Source organism: Lissotriton helveticus, chromosome 5_1 (genome assembly GCF_964261635.1).
Source record: "Lissotriton helveticus chromosome 5_1, aLisHel1.1, whole genome shotgun sequence".
In the NCBI taxonomy this organism is placed as follows: Eukaryota; Metazoa; Chordata; class Amphibia; order Caudata; family Salamandridae; genus Lissotriton; species Lissotriton helveticus.
The window spans coordinates 51,033,721-51,055,974 of record NC_136065.1 but is presented as its reverse complement, the minus strand read 5'-3'; positions in this window follow the sequence as shown (position 1 = coordinate 51,055,974).

Below are 22,254 nucleotides of genomic sequence, written 5' to 3'. Positions count from 1 at the left end.
CATGGAGCCAGGAGGCAGGGCCAGCACTTCATAAAGCTAGGTAAGACAGGACCTAGCTCATGAACAAAAATGGCCCTCCATGAAAGGGTTTGGGACGGAAGGTGGAACCTACAACACCAAGATATTTTTTTTAACGGGGCCGACTTTTTTTTCTGCAAAAATTTTTCCTAAATATGTTCTTTGAAAATAGTTGCATTTTATAAAGCACACTAAAGATACATCTGGCACAGTGCCCATGAGCAGTGTGAAATAATGTGCCTACACTTTGCCTAAAGGTGATAAACTAAATCATTTAATGGTGGTGACCACCTGGACTAGCTTCAGTATGGTCGCTCCACCACGCTCCTCCTCATCATCTGCTGAGACGCTCCCTGGTATCGTTTTCTGCGCGTTTTATACAGCACTGTTGTAACCTGTATTATAGCGCTTTACACGCATAGCGCCACTGTAACTTTTTGCATAATTTAGCGCGACCTCGCTCAAGCTGTTGGAATAATATTTGCCTGGGTGTGTGCATTTGTCTCTACTGCTCACTCGATCATTCTTGTTTGGGTCTGTGCATTTGGTAGGATTGCATTTCTCTCTCGACGCATTAGGGTTTCTGCTGCCCCTGTCTGCCTTTCCCCTTTGACCCTCCATTTTGTTGTTGTTATCCCCTGGCCCGCCCCTCATCCACACTACCGCCTCCCTGCTGCCCCTCCCACCCTCCGCCCCCTCCAATGTCAGATGGTCCCACGCGCAGCGTCCACGCGCTACGGCCGCGCCGAAGGTGCGCCAAAGGTAAGCCCGTCTACGCCCGTCCGCGCCTGGACCGCGCCCAGCGCCCGTCCCCCTGCCCTATGCCGCTCCCAACCCCCCAGAGTAACTTATGATGCCGCTACTCTCCTCGCCTTCAACGCCGGACGCACCCCACTATGCTGCGAAGCTACCCCAGGACGTACCCACGGCCCATTCTCCTGCCTCTCCTGTAAGTTCAACTGCTTCAGGACCCTCACCAAACACACTTCCTCCACACTCAGCTCCGAACCCAACGACTTGAAATGCATCCTACTGAACACCCGCTCGGTCCACAGACACGCAACCGAACTCTGGGACCTAATCGACACTGTGTCACCTGACATCGCCTTCCTCACTGAAACTTGGATGAATGCATCTTCTGCCCCCGACATCGCCATAGCCATACCGGACACTTACAAGATCATTCGAAAAGACCGCACCGATCAAACTGGAGGAGGCATCGCCATCGTCCATAGAAACACCATCAAAATTACAACCAGCTCTGACGACAATCTTGCAACCGCCGAACACCTCCACTTTCAGATCCACACCGACCCCAGGACCACCCTTAGAGGCACCCTCATTTACAGGCCCCCAGGCACCCGATCTCAATTCAGCGAAGACATCACCGACTTCATCAGCCCGCACGCCCTCGCCTCCGAGAACTACATTCTTCTAGGAGACCTCAACTACCACCTTGACAACATTCTCGACAACAACACCACCACCCTTCTGGACAACCTGTCCAATCTCGGACTCAAACAACTTGTTGACACCCCCACTCACACAGCCGGACACACGCTCGACCCTATCTTCACCTCCAGCAAGCACATCTCCTTCGATCACACTACAGCTCTCCACTGGACGGATCACAGCTGTGTTCACTTCAGCTACAAAACAACCCTGACCCACAACCGTCCACAACCCATTCCCCGAAGAAAATGGAACAAAATCACCACCGACCAACTCCTCGCATCCCTCAGCCAAAACACTCCCACCCTAACAACGGACCCAGACCAAGCGGCCACAAACCTCAGGCAATGGATTACACACAGTGCGGACGAACTAGCACCCCTGAAAAAACACCAGTTGAAATCATTCAGCAAAAAGGCTCCCTGGTTCAATGATGACCTTAAAAAATCCAAGAAGACATGCCGCACCCTGGAGAAGAATTGGAGAAAAGAACCAACCTCAGACAACATGGCCTCCCTCAAGACAGCCACTCGCAAACACCACCAACTGATTCGATCCGCCAAGAAATCTGCATTTAAGGACCGTCTCGACAACAATTCTCATAACAGCAAGGAACTCTTCAATATCGTCAAAGAATTCACCAACCCTCCCGCAGCATCCAACGACATCACTAACTCCCAAGACCTCTGCGATGCGCTATCCTCCTTCTTCTACAACAAAACTGCCGACATCCACAACAGCTTCAAGAATACTCCCAATGACCAACTCACCCCACCCCCTTCTGATCCCACCCCTCCAACTAACTACCTCAACTCCTGGAACCCAATCACCATTGAAGATACCATTCGCCTCATGAACTCAATCCACTCTGGCTCACCTTCTGACCCCTGTCCCCACTACATCTTCAACAAAGCTAACTCCATCATCGCTCCCCAACTCCGCGATGTCATCAACTGCTCCTTCAACTCCGCCACCTTTCCAGAAATATGGAAACACGCCAAACTCAGCGCCCTTCTGAAAAAACCAACAGCAGACCCCTCAGAACTGAAAAACTACCGACCCATTTCCCTCCTCCCTTTCCCGGCCAAAGTCATCGAGAAAGCCGTCAACAGCCAACTCGCAGCCTTCCTTGAATCCAACAACTCCCTGGATCCCTCACAGAACGGCTTTCGAGCCAAACACAGCACCGAAACCGCCCTCATTGCGGCGACCGACGACATCCGAGCACTCCTGGACAACGGTGAAACAGTGGCCCTCATTCTACTCGACCTCTCCGCCGCCTTCGACACTGTCTGTCACAACACCCTCATACAACGCCTCAACAACATCGGCATACAAGGAAAAGCCTTGGACTGGATCATCTCATTCCTAGCCGGGAGAACACAGAGAGTCCGACTCCCCCCTTTCTACTCAGAGCCCACCGAAGTCATCTGTGGCGTACCTCAAGGCTCCTCACTCAGTCCCACCCTCTTCAACGTCTACATGAGTCCCCTCGCCTCCATCGCACGTCAACACAACCTCAACATCATCTCCTACGCCGACGACACCCAGCTAATCCTTTCCCTCACCAAAGACCCCAACACCGCCAAAAACAACCTTCACGAAGGTATGAAAGAAGTAGCCGAATGGATGAAACAGAGCCGCTTAAAACTCAACTCAGACAAAACGGAGGTGCTCATCCTTGGATCCTCCCCATCAGCTTGGGATGACTCCTGGTGGCCTTCCGCTTTGGGATCAGCGCCCACACCCACTGACCATGCACGTAACCTTGGCTTCATTCTAGACTCCTCTCTCTCAATGTCCAGACAAGTCAACGCCGTATCGTCCTCCTGCTTCAACGTCCTTCGCATTCTCAAAAAGATCTTCCGCTGGATCCCCCTCGAAACAAGAAAGACTGTCACCCATGCACTGGTCACGAGTCGACTGGACTATGGCAACACACTCTATGCCGGAATTACAACAAAATTGCAGAAAAAGCTCCAGCGCATCCAAAACGCATCAGCGAGACTCATATTAGACATCCCGCGCCAAGAGCACATCACCGGTCACTTAAAAAACCTCCACTGGCTTCCCGTCAACAAAAGAATTACTTTCCGCCTTCTTACCCACGCACACAAGGCCCTTTATAATCTAGGACCCGAATGCCTCAACACCCGACTGTCCTTCTACTATCCCACCCGCCAACTAAGATCATCCAATCAAGCCCTCGCCGCAGTCCCGCGCATCCGAAAAACCACCATGGGTGGCAGATCCTTCTCCTTCCTGGCTGCCAAGACCTGGAACTCACTCCCCACCCACCTCCGCCTTACTCAGAATCACATCTCCTTCAGAAAAGAACTGAAAACTTGGCTATTCGATAAACAGTGAACCCCTCCCTCTAGCGCCTTGAGACCCTCTGGGTGAGTAGTGCGCTTTATAAATGCCTAAACTTGAACTTGAACTTGTGGTGAATAAAAACAGCATGCAATCTGGAAAGACCCTTTCTTGCAAATTAGACCAAACATCGTGTTCAGCTTTATTATGATTTACTTGAACTGCACATGGGTCCCCACATGCCTTCCTTAACTGTCCAGACTTTCCCATTGTCATTCTGTGTGCGACAATCAGCCGGCATACAGAATGACAATGGGCCATCACAGTGTGTGAGAAGCTGGGGAGGGGCTGCTCTTGAGCCGAGAGGGGTGTGAGGTGGCCCCAGGAGGGAGCTCTCAGAACACTGAGGCGCCACAAAGGTGAGCAGTGCAGGTCGCAGTAAACCCCCAAATTACGGACAAACGGCGTCCGTAAGAGGGATCTTAACGGACAACGGACATGAGGTCCAATTTACGGACTGTCCGTGAAATTTACGGACGGTTGGTGTGAGAAGTTGGCCTGATAGGTGATGTTTCCAATTCTGGAACCACCTGTTATCAGACCAAACAATCCCTTATGGTGTCTGGTTGTAAGTCAACCTTATTAGACAAGCTATCCTAGGGGTAGCATGGACTAAGCAGCCTAAAGGCTTAACTTAAGAGGTCGTGTTAAGCGAGCTGTTTTACCAAATACAATCCTGTATATCAAATGAAAGGACACCACACAAGTATATATTATAAAAATATATGTATTTATTACTAAAAACAATCCCCAGTATTCTTTATGAATAAAGGGGCACAGGCGTTAAACCAAAAGCACAGTATAACATACAAAGTTGCACAATTATGGATGAGGGCGAGGGGCCACTCAGACCATATACTAAACAAGTGGTATAAGAGATACCAATCGAACAGTGGTTAGGCCTAGGGCCTAGGGAATCGCTGGGAGCAGTCGGGACAAGCAATGCTGAAGTCGGGAAAGGCCCACGGGATTCGGGTGCAGTGCGGAAAGCGCACGCATGCACCAATGTTAACCAATGGTGCGTAAAAGTTGTAAAGTTAAAGTTTAAGGACACTTCCGCTGAACCTAGAGGAACAAAACTTAAGACACAGACCCAAGAGATGTGTACCAGTGTGGGAACACCGGCGGAGCAAAGTTACCTCACCCACAGGAAGCGGGTGCACAGGGTCGAAGTTGAGTCGGGTTTCGTCGCGCAGGCTCTTGGTGCTTGAAGCTGAAAGGGCTGCAGGCGGGGTGAAAGAGAAGTGTCCGGTGGAGTCCAAGGGTGGACTCGAGTCGAAAAGTACCTGAAAGCAGAGGGGACAGAGTCTGGGTCACTCAGCAGTGACCAGGGTGGAACCAGGACGGAACCAGGCAATGTCGGGCGCAATCAGGTGGTCGTCGAGGAGCTTCTCTCCGCTGTCACGTGGGCTCTGGGGCATCTTCGACGTCCAGGAGCGGGTCACGATCTGTCCCACGAGGGCTCTCACCATCGGCGCAGTCGGCTTCAAGTTTGGAGCAAACAACACTTGGCAAGAGCAATCCACGTGGAACCGGGAGATTGCTTCTCACTCGAACCAGGAGGGTCAGAGTGGGGGCTCCTTTTTAGGGGAGCTGGTGCAAGTCTGGAGCTACCAGAATCGCAAGTCGATTTTCAAGTTTCGTCGGCACAGGGGCCACTAGCCGGCTGGCAAGTGACCGGGCCAACGCATTGAGCCAAAAGTAGCAGAAGGGCCCCACGCAGCACTCGGTGAGTGTAGAGGGGTGAGCTTCGGTGCAAGAGTGGCTCAGGGTTGGGGCTTCTCAAACCCCGGTGTACAGCTTCGAGGGTCACTCGTGGGCTGCACGGTCAGCGTCTCGTGGTCTTTCCAAGATGGCGTGCCCCACGCTTCCGGTCGCCTCCACGGGTCTCAGCTCTGCAGTGACTGTGGATCGGGCTGATGGAGGGCAGGCAAGCTTGATCTCGTCAATCTCTGTCGCTCGAGTTCCGGCGGGAAATGCAACAAAGCAGACGTCGATGGCTGGATGGTGCCTGTTTGCACAGGGTGGTCACTCCTTGACCACAAGGGAGATTCTTCGGGATTCTACGTCGAGTAGGATGTCGAAGGGTCCAGAATTTCGTTTCTTGTGTTTCTTCAGGATAATCTGAAGTGCATTGGCACTGCTCCCATTCTTATACCAATCTAGGGGGCTGGATTACCTGCTAGGTCCCCTCCTATGGGTGGGACCCAGGAAGTGGGTGGATACACCCCCTTCCTTTGATCCAGGCCGCCCTGGCACGAGGGCTGGAGTGCCCCAGAACCGGTTTGGCCGGATTATGCAAGGGGCAGCCTTGTGCGCCCCAAGCAGTGTCTGGTTTCTTTCAAACCTCCCTGCTACAATCCACTATCTCCTGTCTGGGGAGGTGGGACACCTCCCTGCGACAGGAAACCCTTTGTCCAGGCCCCCTTGGCTGAGTTTCGGTCAGCTGCAGGGGGTCAGACTCTTGTCTGTGGCAGAGGCATCCATTTTGTGGATCCAAGGTCCTTTTAGAAATTAACCGCATTTAAGTAAAGTAACATATCTTACCCCTCTAGAGGGGTGGAATGCTATCCCGGTCGCCAGAACTGGCGAGGGGATAGTATTCCAAATCGTATGACACCTTACACGACATGTTTTGATAAAGCCAAACCAGAGTTACTATATAACCGCGAGGATTATAAAGCACTTAAGAGTATATGGTATGGCATTATCCTGAAACAGCTTAGGGAGTTGTTCCCGACGGCTGCAGACAGGCTCAGCTCATGCTAGAGCTCCATCTCACATTAAACCACGCACTCTGCCTCCAGGATTGATGAGGCCTTCCATAGGAGTGGCTCACAGGTTTATATGTGTCCAGATATAGGTTTAGATATAGGCATACTATATCTAAGTAAGGGGTGATTACACCACCTTACCCCAGCTGAGTGATCAGCCAGTTGTGTCAATTTAAGAACCAGCCAGGGGTGGCAAAAGATATGCTGCAGCCCCTGGTAGGCCTTGGTGGCCCCTATGCCCTGGGCACCTATAGTGCATTATACAGGGGCTGACAAGGAGTCCATCTCCAATTGTGGTATGTACCTAGGGTACATGGAATCCATTTTACAGAGAGAGCAGATGGCCTGGGGCCCTGATTAGCAGGGAACCAGGTCAACTAAGTCAAAAACCAGCTAAACACTAGGCAAAAAATCTGGGGTAACCATACCCTAATATGCATCTTTCACACTTAGCTCGGGGACCGCCATTGCACACGCACCAGCGCACACCTCCACCAGCTCCGATCTCGTCCCAGAGAGGCCAAAAGACTGAAGTCCAGCTGTTTGGCAGGGGGGATGGCGTCCACCCAGTAAAATAAGTGGGGGGACGCCGTCCACCCGCGTGGTACCCCGACTCGAGCCCTGTAAAAGTGCCTGTGAATAGTGACAATTGCCAGCGAGGCGAAAGCGCACAAAAACACACGAAGGTACATTTCAATAGATGTGAATGTAGCTGTCAACAGTGACTTGTGAAATGGCTTGGCGAAGGTTGCAGACTGTGAAAGGACGAAGCAAAGGCTGATTAAAGTGACCATTGAAATGTTGTCCCCAGTGGGTTGCTCCATGTTACCCAGGGAGCGAGGGGTGTTCCACAGTTAGACCCTGTTACATAATGATGTGGGCTGGCCCGGTGTACGCTCGGCCAGCACGTATGTGCACTAATACATAGCCCATCGTTCCTGGGTGTAGTATGTTACTGGCCACTAACTGAAGCACCTCGTATGGCCCTCCGTGTCCTGGTGGCTAGGCCCTGTACCGCAACACTACACTGTCAACGAGGTGGTCTCTCCACCATGCAGTGACTCACCGCACCTGTTGTGCCTGCACCTTCACCGCGGAGATGCTCCGGCCGCGTCTCCCGCACCCCTGCTAGGCACATTGTGCGCTCTGTCAAGCACCCACTGCTGACTCCAAGAGTCCCTGCAAGAGCGCCGGCCACGGCCTGCTCTGGCAGCTGCGCCTGCACACACGCGTGTGGGCAGCTTCACCGGAGGCCTACCTATATCCGGCACTCTCTGCAGTGGATTTCCTGCAACCGTCATGCCTGTGGTAAGAGCGGCGATGCCTGCGGTAAGAGCGGCGATGCCCGCTCATGGTCAGTCTCCTCCCAGAGCGCTTGTGCCACGTGCATCCTGCCACGACCCCTGCTGGGCTCTTTTTCTCTCACCTTCAGTCGTGACCACTCCTGGCAGCTCCCGTTTGGCCTCACGTGGCGCCACATAGCAGCACACGCTGAGTTCACACAGGCCCACAGCGATTGGAAAAAGCTTACCTGAGCCCAGTTCTCGGCGCACTCCTGTGCCTGTACACACCCACCTCTTGTGACACGCCCCTGGCATCCCCCCAGCTGCCATCAAAGCCTGCGCTACTCTACAACGCCCACTCTACGCCTCGCCTGCCACATGCCCGGCCTACTAGTGTCTAAATGTAAGTGGTTTTCTACCTCTGGGGTGCCCACTACCTCACCCACATGTTGTCAGTCCCACGTTTGGAGCCATTCACCATAACAGGCCCCACACCCTCCCAGGCAGCGCGCTGGAAGGTGTGGGTTGAGCACCTTGAAATGTTTTTTGACGCCACAGACATCCCTGCTCCACAGAGAAGGCCCATGCTCCTTCACCTCAGAGGGGCAGACATCCATAAAATATCTAAGACTGTGCGCGAGGCGGGCCCCCAAGGAACTACGCCTCGATGCGTGACGCCATCATGGCCTATTTTGAGCCATTTGCCAATCCTGACTAAGAAAGTTTCTTGCTGAGACAGGCGCGCCAGCTACCAGAGGAGTACGTGGATATTTTCTACGCAAGGCTAAAAGAACTAGCAAGCAGCTGCACCCTCCCAGATGAGGACGACTAAATACGGGCCCACTTCATACAGGGTTGTGCATCCTCCAAGCTGCACGAACGAGTCCTGCAAGAACACAGCATGTCAATGAGGGACATCTTGACGCTTGGTCGCTCCAAAGAACTGTCTAAGGCCGAAGCAGCGCACATGAACCCCAAGCCAACCACCACGATCAAGGAAGAACCAGTATGTGCCCCTCTCACCCATGTGCAAGAACCTCGACAGAAGACAACGCGGCCGAAAACAGCGTCCCAGCTGAGCTCACGTAGTCGCCCATGCGGGTTGTGTGGAGGCCCGTTGCCCCACGATGGAGCCTACACCGCGCAAGGCAAAACCTGCAGCGCTTGTGGGAAAGTGAACCATTTCTTCAAAGTATGCCGAGCGACGCAGAGGAGGAGGCAAAATGGCCCGCCACTGCGAGTTTGCGCAATTGCACCGCCCCCGCCCCCGATGGTCCATCCGGCAGTGACATGGACGACGATGAGGCCGATGCTGCCACTGTCCACATTGTCAGAATGCTGAACACTCTATCGGCTACCCAACATGATACACCCATGTGTACAGTCAAAGTACAAGAACATGCTGTAGCTGCCCTCATCGACACAGGTGCTACCATCAATCTCATGACTGCCAGTGTCTATGAGACTTTGCCCAACCCTCCCACGCTACGATCTACCAGAGTACAAGTCTATGCCTTCAGCACCCGGACTCCACTCAAGCTGTGTGGGGTGTTCCAATCCAACCTCTCTCATGAAGCCGCATACCAGCAAGCTAAAGTCTACGTCTCACAGGAAGGTTCAGGGTTCTTACTGGGCTGCAGTACCGCACAAGACCTCAACCTGATACCCTTCGAATTCACCATCCATGCCAGCGACCTGCTGAAAGGTTTCGAAGTGTTGTTCGATGGAATCTGATGCCTGAAGGGCCCAGTGGTCCGATTGCACATCGATGAGTCAGTTGCCCCTATCGCCCTCCATCACAGGTGGATTGCATTCCGCCTCCGCCCCTAAGTGGAAGCTGAACTCCAACCTTCTGGAGAGATCAGGAATCATTGAAAGGGTGCGCGGCCCTACCCCATGGGTGTCACCCATTGTTGTTGCAAAAAGAAACGAAGCAACCAGATGCAGTCCACATCTGTGTGGACATGATGGTCCCGAACCTCGCCATCAAGCGGGAACGCCACCTGACTCCGACTGTAGACAATATCATCGAGGAGTTAGTTGGCTCCATATGGTTCTCAAAGATGGACCTTCGATCAGGCTACCACCAGATTCCCCTCCATCCAGACTCTCGCTCAATTACTACTTTCTCCACCCATGCAGGACTCTGGCGCTACACCCGCCTCAACTTTGGAATCTCTAGCACCACCAACGTTTTCCAAAACATAGTCAGGAATGTCCTCCAGGGGTTGGAAGGTGTGATCAACATGAGCGTTGACATTCTGGTACATGCACCCACCCTGGAAGAGCATATCCAGGGTCTCCAAACCCTGTTCTCCCGCATCCAAGACAGCGGACTCACCCTCCACCGTGAAAAGTGAGAATTCCTGAGGAGAGACATCAGTTTCTCCGACAAAAGCATTGGCCCGACCCTGACAAAGTAAAGGACATACAAGATGCCCCCGCCCGACGTCAGTGTCCGACATCTGCAGCTTCCTGGGCATGGTCATATATTGTAGACGTTTTATCAAAAATCTATCTGACCTGATCTCACCAAAACCACCAGCGACAGGGTGTGGGGAGCAGAGCAAGAAGATGCGCTCCGCCTCACGAAAGCAGCCCTCTCAGCGGACACGATGCTGGTGTACTTTGATCCCCGAAACGAGTCCCAGTTAGTAGTGGATGCCAGCCCCACTGGCTTAGGAGTGGTCCTAGACCAACAGCAGACCTGTGGAGAATGGGCCCCTGTCGCCTACGCTAGCAGCACCCTCACGCCCACGGAACAACGCTATTCTCAAATTGAGAAAGAAGCTATTGTGATGCTGTGGGGTTGCCGCCACTTCCACATTTATCTGTACGGACAACCTTTCACAGTTGTGACCGACCACAAACCTCTTATTACGCTCTTTCAAGGATCATCATCGCGTCCTCCCCCACGGATAGAGAAGTAGGTGTTGCAGCTAAAAGAATTTCATTTCACCGTGGAGTACAAACCAGGCACCCGGAATCCGGCAGATTTACTGTCTAGGGACGCCAGAATCTGCAGAAGCAGCAGCAAGTGAGGACTACGTGCAAATGATCATCGAACGGTTCAGATCGCTCCCATTCTTGCTAGATGAAGTGATACATGTCACAAAAGAGGATGACTGCATTCAGATCACCATCCAGGCAATCACCTCGGGAGATTGGAGGCTGTTGCAAAACCCAACACCCTTCCGCACAACTGAAACCCAGACCAACTTGAGGGCTCCACACCAAGTGCGCCACAAGTTGTCCGTATCTGCGGATGGTTACCTCCTGAGAGGTCCTCACCTTGTCCTGCCAAAATGCCTGACTCACCAAGCCGCCCTCCTTGCACATGGAGTGCACCAGGGAATTGTGAAATCGAAGAACTGCCTTAGGAGCAAAGTCTGGTTTCCCGGTCTAGATCAACAAGTCAAGTCGATCGTCCAGTGCTGCCCAGTTTGCCTCACAACCAGCCTGTCAAGCAGACCAGCGACTGTAATCATGGAGACAGGCCCCGAGGCCCCATGGGAAAAAGCCAGCGCAGATTTCGGCAACCTACCAGGAGGAAAGTACATGTTAGTAGTCATGTACGACTTCTCACGATGCCCGGAAACCGTAATCGTCTCCTCCACAGCAGCAGGAGAAGTCATTCCCGAATTGGAAAAAATCATGGCAACCCACGGCCTGATTGGAGAGCTTCGGACGGACAATGGTCCGCCATTCACCAGCACTGAACTACTAGAGTACCTATCGTCCCACCGGATCAAACACCGCCGCATAACCCAAAGGTGGCCCCAAGCGAATGGGGAAGTGGAGCACCTAATGAGAACATTAAACAAGACGATCCAAATAGCTCTAGCCGATGGATACAGCCTGGAACAAGAACTGTACCAGTTCCTCCGTGAATATCGCCTCAGGCCCCACTGCACTAACAGCATCTCCCCGAGCCGCCTGTGTTTTGCTAGAGCGGTCCGGTCACATCGAGACGCAGAAAGCGATCCAGCCGGCAGCTATAACTATGACAACAGGGAAATTTGAGCCATCTGCGGAAGCCTTTCATTTAACTAATTTGGCCACAGACCAGAGCATGCCGGCCTACCCTGCAGCTCCCCAGCCAGTCCTGGCATTGAAACTACAAAACCAAACGCCCGACCCGCATGGACAATGCGATGGGGAAGCAAATAAAGTCCCCCCAAGTGACCGCGAGCCTTGCCCAAAAAGTCACCAGCGCGCTGCTCACACAAAGACCAAAACGAGCAGAGTGACTCTAGCGCTACCAGTCGCTAATAAATCATCAGCGACCAACGTAACGTCGGAAACCCCTCAGCGTGCACCCCAAGGCACTCTTGGCCTGAAACCCGAGCAGGTTGGGGACCGGTCACTCTACACCAGACCACTTAGCCCACCCCTTGTGGTGGCACCTCAGCCAGCCTAAAATCGGTTTTATCCACACTATGTGTGGGAGGGTATACTCAGACGTGAGTCCCTTGCTCATTGAACCATCAGGATTCAAGCAAGCCGGGCCGAAGAAGGCTGTGATGCCAGAAACCGGTCCCAGGAAGCTTGTTTCCTTCCCAGTATAAGAATTGGCTTGGTAGTTTGGTTTGCCCTGTTCCCATCATGCACTGGGTCAGGAACAGACTAATTTGCATATAGCCAGGTTCTGAGCTGGGATGGTGCATTGAGCTAAAAAACGGTGATGGATTAAAAAAAAGATCTCTTGACTTGGTAAGAGTATTCTGCATCATTCAGAAACTCTGTCCATCACCACCCCCCTTTTCTAAAATCGGTTTTATCCACACTAAGGGGCTCATTAGGATGGCGGACGGACTTGCGTCCGTCCGCCACCCTAGAGTAGGAGGGACCGTCCGCATGGGCTGCGGCGGTCCCTCCGTGCAAATTAGGATGTGACCACCATCCTGGCGGTCACATCCTGGATATTTAACATTGCGGCGGGTGCAGCTTCAAGCTGCACCCGCCGCAATGTTAAAAAAGCATACATTGCATATGTATGCAGCAAGCAGCAGGCACCACGCGGTGCCTGCCGCTTGCTGCATACATATGCAGGGGGGTACCATAGGTACCCCCCATGTGCACCCCCCACCCCCCCTTCACCTAGGGGGCCCGCAACGGGCCCCCGCAGTGAAGCACCGTATGCTTTTACACGGCGGAATATCCGCCGTGTAAAAGCATTTCTTTCTGTGCATCCTAATATGGTGGACGGTGTCTGAGAGACACCGTCACCATATTACAGCTTTTCCGCCGCGGTTGTAAGCCAACCGCGGCGGAAAAGCTGCGGACGGAAACCAGGACCCACCAGCCATCCTAATGTGGCGGTGGGTCTTTGGTGGGTCCGCTGCGGTTTTTCCGCATCCTCCGGGCCGGCGGTGGATTCCGCCGGCCCAGAGGATGCGGAAAAACCGCAATCCTAATGAGCCCCTATGTGTGGGAGGGTATACTCAGACGTGAGTCCCTTGCTTATTGCACCATCAGGATTCAAGCAAGCCGGGCTGAAGAAGGTGCGTACCCCTGTGATCATGGGGGTACGCACTGTATCCGGGGGACCGTTCCGTACCTGTTTCAGCGCGAACTCTGCTTTTACGGCTGTTTACAGCTCCCGTAGAAAAAGGGTCGTACGGTGCGTACCCGACACGTATCGTACTTGCTGGGTCGTAAAAACCAGCCGCGAACCGTACAGATGTCGCGTACAGCGGGTTCCGAGGGAGAATCGTACAGAGATTAGAGTCGTACGGTGTCTTGTACGACTCGTACGGAGTACGGCTCCTGGTACGAATCGTACTTCGTCGTACGTACGGGACGTTTACAGGTACGATTCGTACGGGGAAAAAACACTCCGTACGACGATTCAGAGGGCTTCTTACCGGATCGGAATCGACCCCTATGTGTGGGAGGGTATACTCAGACGTGAGTCCCTTGCTCATTGCACCATCAGGATTCAAGCAAGCCGGGCCGAAGAAGGCTGTGATGCCAGAAAACGGTTCCCGGAAGCTTGTTTCCTTCCCAGTATAAGAATTGGCTTGGTAGTTTGGTTTGCCCTGTTCCCATCATGCACTGGGACAGGAACAGACTAATTTGCATATAGCCAGGTTCTGAGCTGGGATGGTGCATTGAGCTAAAAAACGGTGATGGATTAAAACCAAGATCTCATGACTTGGTAAGAGTATTCTGCATCATTCAGAAACTCTGTCCATCACCACCCCCCTTTTCTAAAATCGGCACCTCAGCAAACAACAGGGCCAATAAACCAGGTATTTAATAATTTGCCCAGGGCGGGACAGCCACCGTTCACTGGCACACAGGACATAATCTGGAAGGACGCGAACGTTGCCAATAACCCAGTTCAAATAACATCCCAGGAGCGGAAAATAATGTTGTACCCTGAATACACCACACAGGGTAAGTGGGACATCCTCAACCGTGGTAACATTTTAACACTATGCGCAAACATCCCAGGTCTGGAAGGGATAAAAACTACAGATATCGAGACTATTTCCTTCCTTCCGCCGGATCCGGAGGAGAAAAATGAAACTACGGAGCTAACTTTCTTCAGCCCAAACATGGTAGAGGCCCTGAAGAGACAACATACCCTATTGGAAAGTTGGGGCATAAAAATAAAGTCCTACCCCGTGTAAAAATACCCATTAATCTTAAAAACTCACCACCCACTCTTTGGCTCGGAAAACCAGGAACAGCCTACGGGGGGGAACACACGTTTGAACGCTCTCCCTGATCGCGCCCCCCAAGTGGCGTCAATTCTCCAGGGGTCCAAATGCAGCACGAGCAAAGGCTTTACCAACGGATCTCCGCTTAAGATAACAACAAACCTGAGTCAAGGCACACGCTTGTGCGTAACAAGGGGGTGTGTGAGTAAAGACTGGTCTTGGCTGCCGTTAACATTAAACCCCAGCTCCTAACACGCACTGTCTTGGAGAAACGGGCCGCTTTTCTCAGCACACGACTAATGGGCAAGTGAAATATATAAACCAACCCGCTACCATCAAGACCTTGAAAATCATGACCTGGAATGTCGCAGGATTTAAATCACTGTTACAAAATCATGACACAGTGACATTCCTGGAAGAGACAGATATTATCTGTATACAAGAATCATGGGCGACCAATCCTCTCTCACTAAGAGGATATGCAGAACATGGCAAACCTGCAACAAAGACCAACATATTCGGAAGACCATCAGAGAGGGACGTGTGTCTATATCAAGCACTCGCTGGAATTAGAATTCAAGGAAATAAATAGTTTGCCCAACATGCTCCAGGCGGGCATCCTGAAAGGCCCCCTTTTGATCAATGGAACCTCTTCCATTTTGGTGATCAACATCTACTATAACCCGCACGGATCTACAGCCGATTTGTCTACGCTAATAAACCATCTAGAGGCCCTGTTACTACAATTCCCGGCATTGGATTGCATCATTCTTGGTGACCTCAATATCCACAATATAGGAGTCATACCTACACAAAGTCACCAATCCGGGGCCACCAAGGCACTGAACGCCCTATTAATATCTTACAAACTGGCGACAGCACATTCTGTCCATCTAAAGAACCGGCCAGGGGCCTTTGTCGCTCCCACGTACAACAACCAGACCACGATTGACTACATCATCTTAAGTGGCAATCTGTAACCTTTGATGTCGGATTATTCTGTTCACCAGCGCGGCGACAGTGACCACGCCGCTTTAATAATTACACTGAATTTGACAACAAACACACGCCGTAGGCTACAACACATTGGGGCTGCAAACATCGAGGAACTGATAAAGCTACCTAGAAGAATTAAATGGGGGCAGGCAGCAATCACCATGTTCAATAATTGGACAGACTCGTGGGCAAGCTGGCCACCGAGTGACCATACAACTGGCGCTATAGCAACATGGGACGGAATCACCGGGAACCTAGCGGTGATACTTCTGTGATGTATTCCTATAGGTTCTGTATCGATCCCCCTATTTCTGACCCTGGTCTGGTTAATAATTAACTAGCAGCCATCCCACGGTGCAAAAACCGCTATCTGATTAAGCCACACCAAGGCACAGAAACGCGTTATCTGATTAGGTCATAACGCATGCCATCTAATTAGGCAAGCACTATTCCTCCAGCCCCTGATAAGGCATACGGAGTTCTCAAAACAAATCAAACCTATGACAACCTGGGAAAATCCCTACAGCCATTGTTTTGATTTCACCGAGAACTTCAGTAAAGAATGTGCTAACGACCAGTTCGTATGACATCCTTATTGACGTATATATGTCCATCCTTACGTCAATCTCGGCACCTTTCAGGTATAAATATTACCGACATTGCCTTAAGCAAACACACGCGGTGGTGACGAGATCGGAGCAGCGAGACTTGCCGAGGAGCCCAGCAGAGAGCGAAGCCCACTGGCGCTGCCCTGCCTTCCTGACGCGCTGAGAGAGAGACGCTGCCTTTCTCCTGCCGAGAAATCCGGCGCTTCCAAGCAGCCCTTGCAGGCAGCTGGAATATCAAGACCAAAGACAAGAGATACCAGCCCTCAACCATTCTAGATCTCAGGTACAGAACTGAATAACCCTTGCAGAGAATTCTTGAGTCAGTCCCTTGGCAAAACAAACTTAACTTAAACTGCTACTTATCTACTCCCGCCCACGTATTAGGCTTAGGTCAGGTACACCGGGGTAGGCGTGGTTAGAAGCACCAGTTGAGTACGATTAGTCAAATGTATATATGTATGTATCTATTTTATCCATTTTAAATATCATATGGCTTAGAACCCATATCAATGCTTTTACAGTATTATTTTATAATTCTGCTTTTACTGTATGCACTCTACTTAACCATAAGTATTGCAATAATATCGATTCATTTCGCTTGTACGAGAAAAGAGACTGATCAATAAATAACATCTTTTATTGAACACGCCCGTCTCTTCCTTTTCTCTACAATCTGGTGAAACTAAGAATGCACTGAACTGACTGAGTAAAATAAATGGTCTTTTGTTTTCACACGACTCTAGAGATACACTCTTGATTAGGGGAGAGCAAAGTTGTCATGTTCTATGGTTGTCAGAAACTAAATCCCTTCTTGTCTATCCAGGGAGGTTAAACTCCTCCTTGCCTATTCGAGAAAGTTTCTAGTGAACTCTGAGCTAGCTGGCAAACACAAAACTTTAAGTCTAATATCGTCAGTGCAAGACCTAGTTAACCTCTGCCCTAGGTCTATACTATTGAAGGTATTATTCCAATGCGCAGAGCCTATTGGGATAATAGGAACTACACTACATGGCGCCCAACGTTTGGATAGGCGATAAAACTATCGCAAGACATTAGAGTAACTCAGTCGTGCTTTTTCACACAGAACCCCTTTTTTCCCATAATACTCCAAAGACGTCTGGAGTGGGTGAAAGGTCATATCCGCCAAACCTCGCAGGAGGAGACTCCTATGTATGGTTCTTGGTTTATTCAACGTTGAAGGATGCACTGTTCCAAAATATTGTGCATCTAATCTTTGTTTCCGTGGAAACCTGATCTGCAAATATACAAAAACCTTCCTGTCGGTAAAATGTCAGACAGTGAAGTAGAAAGGGAGACAGTTAGAATAGCAGCTGAACTCCTAGCAGCTGACAATAGTCTCCTACAGCAAGACCCGGATGCAACTCTCATCCCGGTCAGCATAAGAAAATCTATAACCTTGAAACTTATAGAAAATGGACTGACACCAAGAGGTGGTACAGTCATATTCGTAATTGAGGAACACGAATATCGGCAGACAGAGGTATTCTATTCATGGATAAACTTTCCAGCAGCAAACGCTGTGACGAAGGAGTTCCACTATTACAAAACAGAGGAACCTCTTAATGAGTACACTCCTTTCGAGGAGGTGGAAGTACACTCAAATTCCAAGAGCACCTGCTCTTGTTTAATGGCGCCCTAAAACATAATAATCACATCACCAGGCTCGGTCCACTAGGTAGACAAGGAGCGACGTGGCCGGTCCTAGCCGGATACACACCACATCCAGACATTGAAGAAATGCCTGCAGCAGACCTTTTAGCACAGCTAAAACAATTAATCAAAATACATAGACAATTAGTCCAATATGTAATGCAGACTTCAACGGTACAACCAGTAATTAAACTTCCACAGCTGACCCCTCATCAGGGGAACACAAATAAAATTACACCACAGAACATACAGTCCTGCCTAGGTAAAGTACCAGCTAAACGGGAACAAATTCCATTCTGGTTAGCACAAAAAATCACTCAAATAGAGGCGGTATTTCCAGACACCACTCCTCTTGAGAAACACAGGATTCTGACTATCTGTCTTCCAATGGGAATCGCACCACACGTGGAGGACTGTGACACTTGGGGTACAGTCTTTGCTTCCATTTACACAAAAACACAAGGGGGCATATTATCAAGGAGGTTTATCTCCGCTTTTTTGACTTTAAAAGCCAAGAAAGCGGAGATAAAATTATCTCCCTATTACCAAGCTGTCGCTAACACCAGTTAGCGACAGCTAATAGGAGATAGCGACCATCTTGGGCCCCGCTTTGCATGTCAGTGATATTTATCACTAATGACATGCAAAGTGGGCGTGCCAAGATGTTAGCGACTGGAAACAGTCGCTAACATCGCTATCTCCTATTACCAACTTTTGGAGATATTCGCGCTAAGCGCGAATATCTCCAAAAGCTAATACCTGCCCTGAGCAGTTCTTAGCCATGTTAACCAATGGGAGGTGGAGAACATGGCTAAGAGCATTTGCTCGATAATGCATGAATATCGCTGACTTTTCAGCGATATTCATGCATTGCGGCCGTTTTTTAACGCATTTGCGATAAACCTTGCTAATAGCAAGGTTTATCTGCGATAAAAATCGCCGATGTGCGGCGATAATTTTTGTCTCTAAACAAGTTAGAGACAAAAATTATCTCTATTGGTTGGTAATATGCCCCAAGGTGTTCCATCCATGTCAGTAATACCAGATGTGCTAAAACAAATTCAAGATGAATACGGTCCAGAATCCGCTTTAACTCTTGGTATGAAATTACTGAAAGACTTCAAGCAGGTCTCGGCAATATTACTAGCCAACATAAAGGGAGAAGCAGCGAGTGTGGCGATCCGCCAGAGGTTAAAAGAGACAAATATAGCAGACCAACCAGCTGAAATTGCCAGAATTATAGAAAAATCCTATGAGGAACTAGGTAGAGATAGTTTGGGTGGGATACCGATAAAACCCCAACTAATAGAAAGTCCTGAGAAGGTATTTATTAAAAATACTTTAAACACTCAAAAAAAGAGCTGGGATGGAAACAAACAATCCAATCCTAAAGAAAAAAGATTCCAGTCCAGAGGAAGGTCTCCTCGGCGGAGAGAAAGATCTCCGAACCAAGGACGCAGGTCTCCCCAAAGTGAGCCCTCTGGGAAAAAATACAACCTTAGAAATAGGGATAATATAAAGAAACCTGATAGATATCAAGATATTGATACACGTCCCTCTCAATCTTTTCAGACTTCCTCGCAGAAATCGGAAAGAAGAGGACGATCAGAACACAGGGAAGAGCACGTCAAGTCCAAAGACAAGGAACCTGCTCATCCAAATAAAAAATTACAATTTCCAAAAAAGAAGGTAGCCAGCATTAAAATAATCAACGATGCCGAGAATTCTGAGGACACAGCTGAAAAACGGCGAATGGGCTCAGACAATGCTAGACAGCGCAGCAGAAGTGAGCATAGCTCGCAAAGTCCTTATGAATCATCTGGAGACAGTGGACACGAATGAATACATTCAGGTGGAAACTGCAGATACCAGAGTTAGCAAACCTCACAAAATATATGAAATAAAATTACGTATAGAGGGGGATAAGACTAGAAAAATAAGGGGTTTATTTTGGGATAATCTCTCCAAGGGCTATGACATCCTTCTAGCTGAAAAAGACAGGCCACCCGAGTTTGTCAGGGAGTGCCCACATGGCGAAGAAATAATTATGCCTGCCTTCTCAAATCATATTCCAATTCATAAAAAATATACACTTGCAAGAAAGTGGGCAGTAGCTCAAGCTCCTGCTTTATATAAAAATCATGTAGGATGGGATGAGGACTCTCCTCCTCACAAAATCCAGTTAAAATCACAACCTACTGCACAGAGGCAGTATCCAATTAAGCAAGAAGCTAAAAAAAAGGTAAAAGAGATCCTAGATCAACTTGAATACCAGGGGGTGATTGAAACTTGCACCTCACAAATGAACAACCCTTTGTTTCCTGTCTCCAAACCAGACAATTCATATCGACTTGTTTTGGACTACAGACACCTTAACTCATGTTGCAAAACTTTTGCAGTACAAAACTCGCATAGTGCTGCACTAATGAACAACATAGTGTGCAAAAAATACAAAACAACATTAGACATCTCTAATGGATTCTTTTGTCAGAATATAGCACCAGAGAGCAGATATTTGACCGCGTTCTCAATAAATGGCGCTCAAAAAAAATTCTGTCGGTTACCCAAGGGGTTCAAGAACAGCCCAGGATTATTCTCAGCGAGAGTAACAGAGTTATTACAAACCTATGATGACGAGGCATTATCTTATGTCGACGACATTTACCTAACAGATGATGACTTGGATACTCACTTGAAGAGAGTGAACACCATAATACTTGGGTTCGCAGCAGAGGGTTACAAATTCAACTTTAAAAAGTCAAGAATTGCCCATCTAACAGTCCTGTTTTTAGGATATGAATTATCAAGTGAAGGCAAAAGCCTGGCTGACAATTTCCTAGAGAAATGTGCTGTACTCCAAGCACCTAGAACACTAAAAAACTTACAATCAATTCTAGGCTTCCTAAATTTCGGAAGAACGTACATTGCAAATTACGCAGAAAGGGTCAAACCCCTTTATGATCTAATAAAACCAGATTTTAAAAGAATCAATTGGACTCAAAAACACACAGAAATTTTGAGATCCTTACAAACAGACATGTTAATTAAAACAAAATTACAAACACGTGATAACACACGCAACCTTGTGATTCGAGTCATCCCAGGAAGATGCATACCTGACCTCTAATGAGGGAGAAAAGGTACCAATTGCATACAAATCACACTTGGACACAGAAGCTGAAAAGAAGTTAAGTATTAAAGAAAATATTGTTCATGCAGTTCAAACGGCAATAGCTAGAGAAAAAGACAAAGCTGACGGTAGACGTATCATAGTCAGAACAGCAGAATCAGCCTTTGAGGCATTAACAACCCCATGTAATTTACCAACCACAGCATTGAATCCCACATGGATACAATGGGTGAATTCAATTACTACAGAGAAAGTATACTACTATTTTGATCCTAAATTGAAAGAATTAAAATATCTAGAATATGAAAGAACATACCCTCTGCCAATCAACATTCTGCCCTTACGACAGTACGCCTGTGTAATCTATACAGACGGCCATGCTCAACCACCAGGGTGGGGAGAACAAGCGTACAACCCCACATGTGAAATTACAAAAGAAGTGTGGCGCGGAGGGAAACTGAGACCTCTGCTAATAAAAACACACTCAGTAGAAACTAATTCAGAACAACAGACTGAAATAATAGCATTGAAAAAGGCGCTAGATAATGCCGATCGCGAATTCCCGACACTTATAATGTGCGATTCGTATTACTGCGTCAAATCATACAACATGATTTGCAGAAATGGATTCGAAACGGTTACAAAGATGACACAGGTACAACAATAAAGCAAAAAGTGCTTTGGAAACAAATAGTTATTTTACAGAAAGAACTACCAAAGACTCACGTGATACATACACTGAGTCATCAGCGTGATGGCGTTCACGTTGCAGGGAATTCATTGGCTGAGAAAGCCACAGCGGTAGCAACTGAATCGGCTTCCGTAGCTAGAAAAAAGCGTGCAGTAAAATACATTGACGGTGAAACAGTGCTGGCGGTGAAAACGTCATCAAAAGGCGACTGCTCAGCGCTACCGATCAACTATCCACTCAATTATACATACATAATCGATGCAAACTCCGTCCCTTTTGCTCGAATCCCTGGAGTGGGGGATAGAGTAATTCCAAACACGGACAGGAGAAGCTTGTTAATAGCAGACGCACATATGGGTGAGGGTCTTAGTCACCTCAAGCTTAAAGATTCTCTGGAAGAATTACAATCAGTATACTGGTGGCCAGGCATGAGCCTGCATCACCACATTTTTGTAAAAAACTTCCCAGACTGCAACAGAGATCGCAGCGGCGAGAGAAACGGTATATTACCATGGCGTTTCACTCCAGAAGGGCTAAAAAATAATCAATAAAACCAGTATGAATAATGCGTCAAATTAACATATAAAGAC